This window comes from Sarcophilus harrisii, chromosome 1 (assembly GCF_902635505.1).
Source record: "Sarcophilus harrisii chromosome 1, mSarHar1.11, whole genome shotgun sequence".
NCBI classification, from domain to species: domain Eukaryota; kingdom Metazoa; phylum Chordata; class Mammalia; order Dasyuromorphia; family Dasyuridae; genus Sarcophilus; species Sarcophilus harrisii.
Genome location: NC_045426.1, coordinates 117,264,902 through 117,279,750, shown reverse-complemented (window position 1 = coordinate 117,279,750; position 14,849 = coordinate 117,264,902). Strand labels below are relative to the sequence as shown.

At 34.0% G+C, this 14,849-nt stretch overlaps 1 protein-coding gene across 2 annotated transcripts in view; it reads right to left on the bottom strand.

Moving 5' to 3' along the window:
* Positions 1 to 14,849, bottom strand: part of PLGRKT (plasminogen receptor with a C-terminal lysine) — a 75,489-nt gene that overhangs the window by 19,340 nt on the left and 41,300 nt on the right. Inside the window, exon 1 of one of the 2 annotated variants that reach the window (XM_023498414.2) lies at positions 6,193 to 6,301. The exons of the other annotated variant lie outside the window; for it this stretch is intronic. The gene's annotated coding sequence lies outside the window, so the exon portion shown is untranslated. Of the gene's footprint in view, positions 1 to 6,192; positions 6,302 to 14,849 lie in introns of those variants that run through there. 2 annotated transcript variants of the gene reach the window in all.

The window sequence follows — 14,849 nt, the reverse complement described above, 5'->3', positions numbered from 1 at the left end:
TAACTGATGAAAACAGATCAAAGTATACTTTTTAAAACTTTATTTTTCCTGAGTTTTCTTTTTCTTTTGTTTGCATTTTTTAACAGCATGACAAATATGGAAATATGTCTTGCATGACTGCAATCTATATCAAATTGTTTGCCTTTTTAATTGGGGGAGGAGAGAAAGAGGGAATTTAGAATTCAAAAATTTAAAAAGCAAATGTTAAAAATTGTTTTTACATGTAATTGGGAACAAATAAAATATTAAATAAATTATTAAAAATTAAACAATATTGTGAAAGTATAGCCTCCTGAGATTAAAAGATAAAAGGGCAACCAAAGGAAGACATATTTCTTCAACCTTTGTCTCAGTCAGTCAACAAACATTTATTAAGATCCCTTCCTATATGCCAACCATTGTGTTAATCAGTCTGGAAATACAAACAGAAGCAAAAAGACAGTTCCTGCCCTTAAGGAGCTTACATTCTAAAGGAAATAGGGAATATATAAAAGAAAGCTGAAAAGCCTGGGGAGACATAAGGATCTCCTTGCCCTGCGGCTCCTCCTTCAGCTAAAGGTTCTGGGAGGAACCAGCCAGTTAGAAGATGAGACCACAAGGATGGAGAGTATTTCTAATGTAAGAAGTGTTGTTCATCCTTCCTTCCAATGACATCATGAATGAGTGATGTCCTGACTTGCCCCTGAATTGGATTTAAGTGAAGCAAAGTTGCAAAACTATCAGTTTCAATCCCTTTTCTAGAGGTCAGGGTACTGAGTTCAGTGGCAAGACAAAAATCACGATACTTGGTGACAGACCAAGATGCAATGGATGATTTTGGCATTTTCCAGGTCTGATCATGCTTAAACAGTGGAGTTTTTAATACCATTCCACCAGGTATGGTCATTGGAACAAAGTGTTGTCATGTATCCGTCTTCACATATACGAGATAAGCATCTCTGAAAATCACCATCAGGTTTAAAGTCTGTGGGCTGCTCCCAACCTGATTTAGCCTATCTGCTGAGATAGTTTTCCATTATTTATCATAGTCTTGTTTCAAGAATTGGTCTGTTAATCCCTTTAGGCCAAGGGATTCATCCTATATTTCTATTGCTATCCCAGTACTTAATCTAGTATGAATATTATTTTTTTTATTGACTCAATTATTTCTTGGTTAATGGTCAGTATTGCTATTCAAAATGCAAATCCCATATAGAAGTTAAGCAAAGGAAAAGGTGAATGGGAACCACTACCTAAGACCTAAGGGTATAAGATTTAAAGCTATGCTAGGATTTAGAGAATAAGGAACAGTTTTGGAATTTAAACCTAGGTCTTTTGACTCAACTTGCAAGATCTTGTAATGCCAGAGAAACTGAGGCAGGAGAGAGATTAGAGAGTTTTCAATAGTTTATTAATTGGAGAGTATAATTGATTGGACAGGACTCTCGTCTCAAATTATACAGTCAGATAAAGATATACTGGGACCAAGGAATCCATGTTGGTCCCAGGGCTGGGGAGCAAAGAATCCAGCCTGCTGCATCTAGCAGTCAGGCTCTTCCAGCAATGAACAAAAGAAAGCCAACCTCTTAAATATTCTCTAAAGACAAAGGACCACGAGGATGGGGAGGGAGGGGGAGGGGCAAAGGGGGAGGAGGGAGAGATGGCGCTTCTGTCAGGTTGGGGTGAGACCATAACTCCTAAAAGCCCAGAAACAGGATGTCTGAATACCCAGAGATAAAGATGTCAGTGAAGTATCTTGGAATATTTTAGAGGGATAGTGTAAATTCTTGAGGACAGGGAAGAGTCAGGAGTTCTGCTCTCTTGTTTATCTTGCTAGCAGTTTATAACCTTAGAGTAAACGGTTCCCAATCTTAATGGACCAGAGTGGGTTTTTACGACTAAGGGGATTTGACAGAACAGTTAAGGAAACTGAGACAAAGGAAACTAGTTCAAGGAAACCAAGTCAGAACAGTTAAAGAGAGCTATGGCATAACAATCTTACTAGTTTCTCTTCTTTTAGATACTTATTAATAATAATAATATTTACATAGTGCCCTACAAATTTAACTCATGATTTAATTTAATGAGGTATTTCTAATCTAGCTGCTAGAGCCTGTCTCTACTCAAAATTACCTAACATATATTTCTAAATATTTATAAATAAGCAAGTTGTTTCCCCCATAGAATGTAAACTCCTAATCTATATCTACTGGATTCCAAAGAATTTGGGTTTCTTGAAGCCAAAGTAAAAGGTAGGTGAGCAGACTTGGAGTATTCAGCAAACCCTCTCACCAAAGGTCCTAGTCTTTCCTGAATACCCCATACTCTCCAATGTGAGAAATAGTCCTGAGGTGGAGTAAACCTCCAAGGCAAAGAGCTTTCCATGGTATGATACAGAAAGTTCTGTAATATTGCCCGAAGAGGGATGAAGATGACTACAAATTATTTGCCTAATAATCTCTTAAAAATAAAAATAATCAAAACCATCTGCCTTTCAAATACAAATTTTCCTATGCTCAAGGTTTCAGCAAACAAAAGAACAAAAAATGTTTACTTATAATCCAAGTTCCTTTGTTTTCTAGTAAATCTTATGCAGTTCCCTTCATTGCCAAGTCCTGGAAGCACATGGATCCAACCTTCTCAGTGGGATCAAACTTGTAGTAGAAAGAGCATTAGAGAGAAATATGTTTGAAATGATTGCACACATATAACCTATATCAGATTGCTTGCTGTCTAGTAGAGGGAGTGAGAAGGGAAGAAGAGATAAAAAAAAAATTTGGAATTCAAAATCTTACAAAAACTATCTTTACATTTTATTGGAGAGAAATAATATTAAGTAGAGGGGAAAAAAAAAAGAAAAAAAGAAAAGAAATAAGGAATAGTTGAACAAATTATGGTATGTGATTGTGACAGAATACTATTGTGCTATAAGAAATGATGAGGTGGATACTCTAAGAAAAACCTGGAAAAACTTCCATGAGCTCATACAAGGTAAAATATACTAAGCACAAAGTAACAGCAATATTGTGAGATGATCAGCTGTGAATGACTTGGCTATTCTCAGCAGTGCAATGATCCAAGACAATTTTGAAAAACTTATGATGAAAAATGCTATTCATCCCCAGAGAAGGAACTGATTGTTTCTGAATACAGACTAAGGCATATTTTTTTAAAACTTTATTTTTCCTGAGGGTTTTGTTTTTGTTTTGTTTTGGGGTTTTTTGCATGTAAAGAGGAGTTATCTGTTTTCTCTCACAGAATTATTTTTATGGAAATGTTTTTTATGACTTCATATCCGTTTTCTCAATAAAGGGGAAGGGAAGGGAAGAAAGAAGAGAATTTGGAACTCAAAGTTTTAAAAACAATTGTTAAAAATTATATTACATGTAATTGGAGAAAAATAAAATAATGATTAAAAAAAGAAAAGAAATAACATTGGACTAAGAATCAAAAAGTTGAGATTCTAGTCCCCAGGCTCTATTAACTAGCTGTGACCCTGGTTCTAAATCTCAGTATTCTCATCTATAAATTGAGAGGGTTTTATAATTAGCAGTCTGCAAACCCTCAATCCACTAAACTTTTACGTTAAAAATTTTTACTTTTTAAAACTTATAAACTTAATGGAATGGTTCCTCTTCTCTGCTCCTTGTACCTTTAGATTCTTTCTTTTCCACAGCATGCAGGACCTGCCTCCTGAGTTCCTGAGGGATAAAGACTTGGCCTCTAGAAGAATTCAAGGTAATGAAATTTAAATATTTTATCTGTCTGCAGTATAGTTTGAGATAGGCTAGTTATACTAAATGATCTGTAAGCCTTTTTCTGGCTCAAAAATTCAACAATTTATTGCTCATGCAATTGAAATGTTTTTCAATTTAACCAAATACTACCTACCCTTTCATCACAAGATCCTACTTCTTTCATAAAGCATTCCCCTATTAGTACAGTCCTTGTTATCTCCCCTTCCTCTAGATTTCTTATAATCTGCATTACATTACTGGCACATAATTATCAAATATCTATCACTATTTATCATAGTCTTATTTCAAGAATTGGTCTGTAAATTCCTTTAGGCCAAGGGATTCATCCTATATTTCTATTGCTGTCCCAGTATCTAATATAGTATGAATCATTTTATTGACTCAAAAACTACTTCTTGGTTAATGGTCAGTATTGCTATTCAAAATGCAAATCCTATATAGAAATTAAACAAAGGAAAAGGTGAATGGGAACCACTACCTGAGACCTAAACTGATAGGATTTAGAGCTAAATTAGGATTTAGAGGATAAGGAACAGTATTGGAACTTAAGCCTAGGTCTTTTGACTCAACTTGCAAGGTTTTACTAGTTTCGCTTCTTTTAGATACTTATTAATAACAACAATAACATTTATATGGTGTCCGACAAATTTAACCCAAGTATCCACTGCTTTATAGATACTATCTTATTTGATCCTCAAAAACTTGAGAGGTATCACCCCCATTTCACAGATGAGACTTCAACAAAGAGAGGTTTAGTGATTTGTCACTCAATTAGTGAGTACACATGGCTGGATCTAAACTCATGTCTTTGTGATTCAAAGTCCAACACTCCATCCACTGTGCCACCTAGCTATTTTTCTTAAAGATGTGGAATCTATCACCATGACAGTTTTCTAGTTACTCTAAATTTCCTTGGCAAAGTCTTAATTTGGATGGCCATATTTTGAAACATACCTTCCACAGATGCAAATATATTTTGAAAATAATACACAAAATTGTTAGGTCCCTTTGGATCAGAAGAACCTATACAGTCATTACTATTGTATATATAGATGGTTTTTAATCAGAATTTAGATCAAGTTAATTCAAGCCTTTAAATCAAGGATTTCTCATCTAAACCTATTTCCATTAAAAAACAAACAAACAAACAAACCTCTATCTTGGAAAAAGCTTATTACATTGAAGAATTAATCATCAAGTCATTTCTGAGAAAGGAAGTTTTTCCAATTTCATGCAACCAAGCAGGTATCCATGGTGAAATATTACCTCACTATTATTAAAAAAGCAACAAACTCAATTTCTTGAAATCAAAACACAATAATTTTCATGTTGCTGGGTTTTCCACTTTTAGAAATATGTTTCTACAGAAAGGTGAATCTAACCTAGAGATGGACAACATAACTTTCCTTTTTTTATTGTTTAATTTTTGTAAGAGAAAACAAATCTTAGATGTTCAATTAAAAACAAGCCTTAAAAAGCCACTGAGGAAGGAGATATGGCCATAAGACATATTAAAACTTAAATTATGATAGCTTTACTCAAGAAATATTTTTGTTCTAAACTTCTTTGAATACTGTTCTTATAATACTTGCAATTATATTTATACTATGGGTTATGTATATACACTGAATTCTTCTTGCTAAGATTTAAATCCTAAAGTTAGAATGAGAATCTTTAATTATTAAAAAAAATAATAGTGCCTATGCTCACTATCACATTACAGATTACAAGATATAGGGAAAAAAGGAAGGAAGGAAAGAAGGATGGAAGGAGGGAGGGAAAGGAAGAAGCTTCCACTTACTGCATGCAGTAAGTACTTATTATATTCCAGATGCTATGCTAAGTGCTTTACAAATATTTATCTCATAACAACCATGAGAGGTAAATGTTATTATTATTGCAATTTTATAATTGAGAAAACAACCACAAATTTTCGATTGTATTAAGTTAAAAAGCTTTTGTACAAATAAAACTAATGCGGATAGGATTAGAAGGGAATCAACAAACTGGGAAAACATTTTAATAGCTAAAGGTTCTGATAAAGGCCTCATCTCCAAACAATACAGAGAATTGACCCTAATTTATAAGAAATCAAGCCATTCTCCAACTGATAAATGGTCAAAGTATATGAACAGACAATTTTCAGATGAAGAAATTGAAATTACTTCTAGTCATATGAAAAGGTGCTCCAAATCGTTGTTGATCAGAGAAATGCAAATTAAGACAACTCTGAGATACCACTACACACCTGTCAGATTGGCTAAGATGACAGGAAAAGATAATGACGAATGTTGGAGGGGATGTGGGAAAACTGGGACACATGCATTGTCGGTGGAGTTGTGAATGGATCCAACCATTCTGGAGAACGAATTGTGGTATATGAATGTTATGGAATATTATTGTTCTGTAAGAAATGGCCAGCAGAATGAATACAGAGAGGCTTGGAGAGACTTACATGAACTGATGCTGAGTAAAATGAGCAGAACTATGAGATCAACAATAAGGCTGCATGATGATCAATGATGGATGTGGCTCTCTTCAACAATGAGAGGATCCAAATCAGTTCCAAGTGATCTGTAATGAACAGAACCAGCTAAACCCAGAGAAAGAACACTGGGAAATGATTGTGGACCACAACATAACATTTCCACTCTTTCTGTTACTTTTTGCTTGCATTTTTGTTTTTTGGTTTTTCTTCTCAGGTTATTTTTACCTTTTTTATAAATTCAATCTTTCCTATGCAACAAGATAACTGTATAAATATATATACATATATTGTAGTTAACATATACTTTAACATATTTAACATGTATAGGACAACTTGTCGTCTAGGGGAGGAGGGAGGGGGAAGGAGGGGAAAAGTTAGAACAGAAGTTTTTGCAAGGGTCAATGTTGAAAAATTACCCATGCATATGTTTTATATATTAAAAAACTATAATAAAAAATAAAATTAAAAAAAATAATTGAGAAAACCGAGGCAGATAGACATTAAGTGTTTGTGCAGGGTCATACAACTTGTAAATGTCTAAGGCTATATTTGAATTCTTTCTTATTCCAGGTCTGGCATTCTTTCTACTGTGCCATCATCTAATTGTCTCTAGGTTACAAAGGTTATTATCCTACTCTACCTCATTCTCTCTAAGGAGTCCTTCACCATTGATTTTATAGCTATTTGACTGACAGAATCCAAACTAACTTGCTGTCCATGGGGATGCTAAGGAGCAGGTGTATCAATTATATCAATTACTGATGCAAGAATTAAAAATATATATATTTTATTATAATTTACTATAATTTCTCCTATCTTTGAAAATGAATTTTAAGTACAAATGATTACAAACAAAGATCATAATTTTACTTTGAAATAAAAATCTTACTAGTATGTGTAAATGTAGAGAAGGGGCAGCTAGATGGCACTGGATAGAATGCCAGGCCTGGAGTCAGGAAAACACATCTCCCTGAGTTCAAACCTGGCCTCAGAAACTTAGTATTTGTGTGACCCTGGGAAAGTCACTAAATTCTATCTATCTCAGTTTCCTCATTGGTAAAATGAACTGGAAAAGGAAATGGCAAACCACCCCTGTATCTTTATCAAAAAAATCCCAGATGGGGTCATGAGTTGTTGAACATGACTGAAAACAACTGAACAACAGCAATGACATGTGTAAATATACTCTATCAAAATGATACTTTGAGCCTTAGAGACGTTCTTAAATTTCAGTCCTTCTAAAGTAACAAGAACAAGATATTTCCTATGTTCCAATGACTCAAAACCCCTATAATTCTATCAAATTGATTAAGGATTTATTCACACTTGTTTATTTTTGGTTGATTAATTGAATTTAGACATTCTAATCACCTGGGGATAGAAATGGTGTCCTTTAAAAGGGAAAGCCACTAGGTTTCCTATTGTATATGAGATATTAGATACAAAGGAGGATAGCTTTAATTGTCAGGAAGCTTTTCTTTACATCAAAACTAAATGTTTCTTTATATCTTCTCCCCATCGTTTCTGGTTCTGCTTTCTAGGTCCCCAAAGAACAATTTTAATAGTATTTCCTTCTGATAGCCCTTTAAATCCTTGAGTACTGCTATGGCATTCTCCCTCAAGTATTCTCTTATCCACATTAAACAATCTTAGTCACTTTCATTGTGCCCTCTATAGCATGAACTTGAGAACTATCATTCTCTGGTCTGCTTTCTCTAGCTTATTTATATCATTCTAAAAATGTAGTGTCTTGAACTAAACATAAAATAGTTTTCATTTAAAATAAGTAGCCCATTCCGTAGACTCCCCCCTATTATCTAAATATTGAGTACAGGACTTTTTTCTGCATCCTATACCTCTCTCATTACAGCCTAAAATCATCTCATCTTATTTGGGTGCCATTTTATACTGGTGACTAGATCAATGAAAAGCCCCTAATATCTTTCTTTGCTTTCTAGCTATATAATCTCCATCTTTCACTTATGAAATTGAGCTCTTAAATTCAAGCATAAGACTTTACATTGATCTGTATGATGTTCTATCTTATTAGATTTGGTCCAATGTTCCACTAGTCAACATCTTTTTTGAATCTTAACTAAGTAATTATCCCCTAATTTTTGTCACTAACACATCTAATAAGCCTGCTAGGTGTGCCCTTATTCATTTCACTGATAAAAAGTTAAACAAGAAAGGGTCAATTACAGAAACCTGGGGATATTCCAGTAAAGACTTGCTTTCAAGTTTTATCAAACCACTATTCTTTTGGTCAAGCCATTCAAGGAGTTCCAAATCCACAATTGTATGATGACCTAAGCCAATATCTCATCATCTTTTTCTACAAGAAAATTGTGAAAGACTTTATCAAATATTTTGTTAAAATCATGTAAAAATCAAAGGAAATGGTTTTGATAGCATTCCATGAGATACCAGGCTAATAACCCTAACCAAGAAAGGAAATAAGGTGAATCTGGCAATAATCTATGTTGCTGAAGTCACACTCCCTCTTTGTATCACTATTTCCTTTTCTATCTGTTCACAAACTAGTCCTTTTAAAATACTGAAAGTGCAAAAAATTTCCCAGAAATCAACATCAAATTCTTAGGCTTAGAGTTGACAAGATTGAAAAAAAGTGTGAATTTCTCCTTTTCTTCCTTTAACAAGTCCTGCCAAGTCTGAGAGCTAAAAGCAAAAAGAAACTACAAGTGCTTTAATATATTTTCCCCAAAGAATAATTACAAAATCAAGGTTAAGGTCATAATCACCTTCTGATGCCAGTAAGAAAGTCCTTAATGGGTCCTTACAAAAATATTCAGGATCAAAGTAACAGATGGTACAGTACAGTATAAGTACATAAAATTCCTAACCCTTGCAACTAAAAATGTAGAGAAATTATTCCCTAAAAACACATAACAGTTTCAGGTTGAACTCGACTGTTTTCCTGTATTGTCAAACAGCAAATGAGAAATGAGGGAGAGGAAAGTGAGAAATGAGAAACTTACCAATCTAATTCTCACCAAACAAACCATTTTAATTCACAGAAGTGACACGAACATCAATTAACTTAGATCTGGTTGTGTTACTGGGTGGGGAGAGAGGGGAGGAGGCAGAGAATCAGAAAGAAACCTAAAATTACATGACATAAAAACATATATTTGACACTTGTCTGACTCTTAATCACCAATGCTCACACTTTACAAAATTGCAGAAAATTCTAATTTAAATGAACGTAACTGATGATTAAAAATCCTCAAGTATAAATGAACAAGCCCAACATTTTAATTGCCTTAAATAATGCACTGATTTTTGAAGTGATATGTCAAGATACAAAATCTGTCAACTATATAGTATACTCCCAGTGTACTCACTCCTTTGACTCAATTAAAAGAAAGCAAAAATCTAATCTAAGTACAATTACCTAAAAATCCACTGCCACAGATTATGTTAAATGTTTCCTTAAAGGCAGCACTGTGGGGGAGGGGGAGTAGAAAAATTATGGCCACGAGTTTAAATATCTAATTTAAAGTCTATACTCTCCCACCTACTAGACATGTTACATTCAGTTTTCCTTGCTCGGTTTTATCATCTATAAAACAAAAATAAAAAATACTCTGCAAATAGGAATCTACTGAACATTATTTCTTTCTCATGATACTTGTACAATTTTTTTCCTAAAAGGCTTGACAATGATAAGCATAGACCTGGATATTTTGGCTCACCCTAAAAAAAGATACTTGGACAACTGTCTACTTCCAAAATGTTTTAAGAACAGGGACACACAATAACTATAGCAATCTAGTGTTCAACAAACCCAAAGATCCCAACTTTTGGCTTAAGAATTCATTATTTGACAAAAACTGCTGGGAAAATTGGAAATCAGTATGGTAGAAACTAGGCATTTATCCACACTTACTACTGTACACCAAGATAAGATCAAAATAGGTCCATGATTTAGGCATAAAGAATGAGATTATAAATAAATCAGAGGAACATAGGATAGTTTATCTCTCAGACTTGTGGAGGAGGAAGGAATATGTGACCAAAGATGAACTAGAGATCATTATTGATCACAAAATAGAAAATTTTGATTATATCAAATTAAAAAGCCTTTGAACAAACAAAACTAATGCAAACAAGATTAGAAGGGAAGCAACAAACTGAGAAAACATTTTCACAGTTAAAGGTTCTGATAAAGGCCTCACTTCCAAAATATATAGAGAATTGACTCTAATTTATAAGAAATCAAGCTATTCTCCAATTGATAAATGGCCAAAGGATATGAACAGACAATTTTCAGATCAAGAAATTGAAACTATTTCCACTTATATGAGCGTTCCAAATCACTACTGATGAGAAAAATGCAAATTAAGACAACTCTGAGAAACCACTACACACCTGTCAGATTGGCTAAGATGACAGAAAAAAATAATGATGAATGTTGGAGGGGATGCGGGAAAACTGGGACACTGATGCATTGTTGGTGGAGTTGTGAACGAATGTAACAATTCTGGAGAGCAATCTGGAATTATGCCCAAAAAGTTATCAAACTGTGCATACCCTTTGATCCAGCAGTGTTACTACTGGGATTATATCCCAAAGAGATTATAAAGATGGGAAAGGGACCTGTATGTGCACGAATGTTTGTGGCAGCCCTTTTTGTAGTGGCTAGAAACTGGAAACTGAATGGATGTCCATCAGTTGGAGAATGGCTGAATAAATTGTGGTATATGAAAATTATGGAATATTACTGTTCTGTAAGAAATGACCAACAGGATGATTTCAGAAAGGCCTGGAGAGACTTACACGAACTGATGCTGAGTGAAATGAGCAGGACCAGGAGATCATTATATACTTCAACAACAATACTAGATGATGACCAGTTCTGATGGATCAGGCCATCCTCAGCAACGAGATCAACCAAATCATTTCTAATGGAGCAGTAATGAACTGAACTAGTTATACCCAGAAAAAGAACTCTGGGAGATGACTAAAAACCATTACATTGAATTCCCAATCCCTATATTTATGCACACCTGCATTTTTGATTTCCTTCACAAGCTAATTGTACAATAATTCAGAGTCTGATTCTTTTTGTACAGCAAAATAATGTTTTGGTCATGTATACTTATTATGTATCTAAGTTATATTTTAATATATTTAACATCTACTGGTCATCCTACCATCTAGGGGAGGGGGTGGGGGGGTAAGAGGTGAAAATTGGAACAAGAGGTTTGGCAATTGTTAATGCTGTAAAGTTACCCATGTTACCCATTTACCCCAAAGAGATACTAAAGAAGGGAAAGGGACCTGTATGTGCCAAAATGTTTGTGGCAGTCCTGTTTGTAGTAGGTAGAAACTGGAAAATGAATGGATGCCCATCAATTGGAGAATGGTTGGGTAAATTGTGGTATATGAATGTTATAGAATATTATTGTTCTGTAAGAAATGACCAGCAGGATGAATACAAAGAGGTTTGGAGAGACTTACATGAATTGATGCTGAGTGAAATGAGCAGAACCAGGAGATCATTATATACTTCAACAACGATACTGTATGAAGATGTATTCTGATGGAAGTGGATTTCTTTGACAAAGAGAAGATCTAATTCAGTTTCAATTGATCAATAATGGACAGAAGTAGCTACACCCAAAGAAAGAACACTGGGAAATGAATATAAACTGTTTGCATTTCTGTTTTTCTTCCTGGGTTATTTTTACCTCCTGAATCCAATTCTTCCTGTGCAACAAGAGAACGGTTTGGTTCTGCACACATATATTGTATCTAGGATATACTGTGACATATTTCATATGTATAGGACTGCTTGCCATCTGGGGGAAGGGGTGGAGGGAGGGAGGGGAAAAGTCGAAACAGAAATGAGTGCAAGGGATAATGTAAAAAATTACCCAGGCATGAGCCCTTTTCGTAGTGGCTAGAAACTGGAAACTGAATGGATGTCCATCAGTTGGAGAATGGCTGAATAAATTGTGGTATATGAAAATTATGGAATATTACTGTTCTGTAAGAAATGACCAACAGGATGATTTCAGAAAGGCCTGGAGAGACTTACACGAACTGATGCTGAGTGAAATGAGCAGGACCAGGAGATCATTATATACTTCAACAACAATACTAGATGATGACCAGTTCTGATGGATCAGGCCATCCTCAGCAACGAGATCAACCAAATCATTTCTAATGGAGCAGTAATGAACTGAGCTAGCTACGCCCAGAAAAATAACTCTGGGAGATGACTAAAAACCATTACATTAAATTCCCAATCCCTATATTTATGCACACATGCATTTTTGATTTCCTTCACAAGCTAATTGTACAATAATTCAGAGTCTGATTCTTTTTGTACAGCAAAATAATGTTTTGGTCATGTATACTTATTGTGTATCTAAGTTATATTTTAATATATTTAACATCTACTGGTCATCCTGCCATCTAGGGGGGGTGGGAGGGGTAAGAGGTGAAAAATTGGAACAAGAGGTTTGGCAATTGTTAATGCTGTAAAGTTACCCATGTATAAATCCTGTAAATAAAAGACTATTAAATAAAAAAAAAAAAAAAAAATTACCCAGGCATGGGTTCTGTCAATAAAAAGTTATAATTATTAAAAAAAAAAAAAGAAAGGAAGAAAGAAAAAGAACAGAGACACAAAAACATCAAGACTGATTGTAGAACCACCTTCCTTACATAATAAATAGCAGTCTATTGAGGATTGTTATTAAAATTCTCCCAGAAGAGACTATCTTAATATAAAAGTACTATGAAAATAAGCATGAGAAATGAACTTGACAAATAGGTCTTTAGTGACTTTGGGGATTAACCTTTTAGAGTCTTGGTTTCCCCATCTGTAAATAGGAAAGTTGTACTGGGTGATTTTTAAGGTCCTATTGAGCTTTAAATCTTTGATCCTAGGATATCTGATTTATAAGGATGGGCTTTTTTATGAGCATGAGTCAGGTATAAAGCAATCATTGAATGTGTTTATTCAACCTGCCTCAGAAGGAGAGCAAATCACTTCCACTCCTATGGAAAATTAGATCCTGGAAATCAATGGTAATATCATATTAGCCTGCCAAACGTACTACTTTATCCCTAAAGGCAGAGAGATTTACGGAAATCTGTCATTTGTAATATCTTTATTAAGTGGAAAATAAGGTTATCTTTTCAGTGAGAGGGCAGAGAAAAAGTAGAAAAAGCACTGAGTTTGTAACCAAATTCTACCACTACTTACTCTGTAAATGGGTAACTCACAACTCTTTGGACAAGTCTTAGAAGAGAAATTCCCTAAGATCCCGTCTAGGTCTAAACCCAGTAATCCCACATCTACTAAGATATCTCTGTGGAGCATTTCTCTCTATCAAATGACAAAAAGGAAGAGGCATATATGATCATACCTCAGACATGTAACACTTCCTGGCTGTGTGACCCTGGGCAAGTCACTTAATCCCAACTGTCTCAGGAAAAAAAAGAAATCATATCAAACTGATTAATACTGAGTGGACCAAAATGGGGATCTAATTAATCATCTATCACTTCCCCCTCCTTTATTCCAGAAAGACTATTCTTTCTATGGATAGTCACAGTCAAGTCAGGGCTCAATATCATTAGTGTTCTCATGCTTTAATATAAGAAAGAGCTTTTTATTTGTAAATATAATAATTTCTTGATTTAAAGTTTCTGCTCTTATTTAAATAGAATTTTGACTTCACATCATATTATTAGGAATTACACGCCTGGAAAATTATCTGATGGAGATTGTACTTCTCTGAAGGATTGGAGGAATAACTTTTTCTCTCTTTTTTTTCAAATCATTCCAAAATTAGATCAATTTAATTTGTTTCTTTTAACCTCATGTATTGTAATATATCATTTAATAGAGATTCCAAAGCAGTATGGTTTGTTTTATGACTTTACAAGCTTTCAACTGATAAAAATTTGTTCTATGTTACAAGTTTCTTTACTTCATCCTATAAAATGATTATTTGTCCTGAACTGATTTGCAAGTTGTGCTTGTCCCTCTCGAAATTTCAGTATTTTATATTTCTTTAAGCTATATGCTTATTTTAACAATCTTTTACAATCTGAACATTCTCTATTAGATATAAATGTACATCATTTACTCCTATGTTCTATGCTCAATTCTATCCTCAATAATTTTTACCTTAACTTATTATAGCCTTACTAATTATAGCTCTCAAAATATACTTCTGATCTTATTTTACTTCCTCTGATTTTAGCACAATTTTTGCTGTGTTTTAATTTACTTAAACAATTGATTTGAACTATAGAAATATGGAATTATCATCAAATGTCACTTACCTTCAATTGTTTCCTGATCTCAAAGGAAGCTTTTCTTTTTCTGAAAGTACTTCAAGGTTCACAAAAACATTGAATTCCACTTATCTTACAGATACTTCATAGTTTTAAAACAAACAAGTAAAAAGTAAGTGAAATCCAGTGTCCTCGGGTTGTTCAAAATTGAATAGGCAAACTTGATTTAAGCTAAACCTCCTATCTTCACAATATTTGGAATTTTTCAGTTTTATTCAAACTCAGTTTTTATTTCTATGAATAAGCTTTGGCAAAAGCCTAGAAGAATGGAATTTTAACCAGCT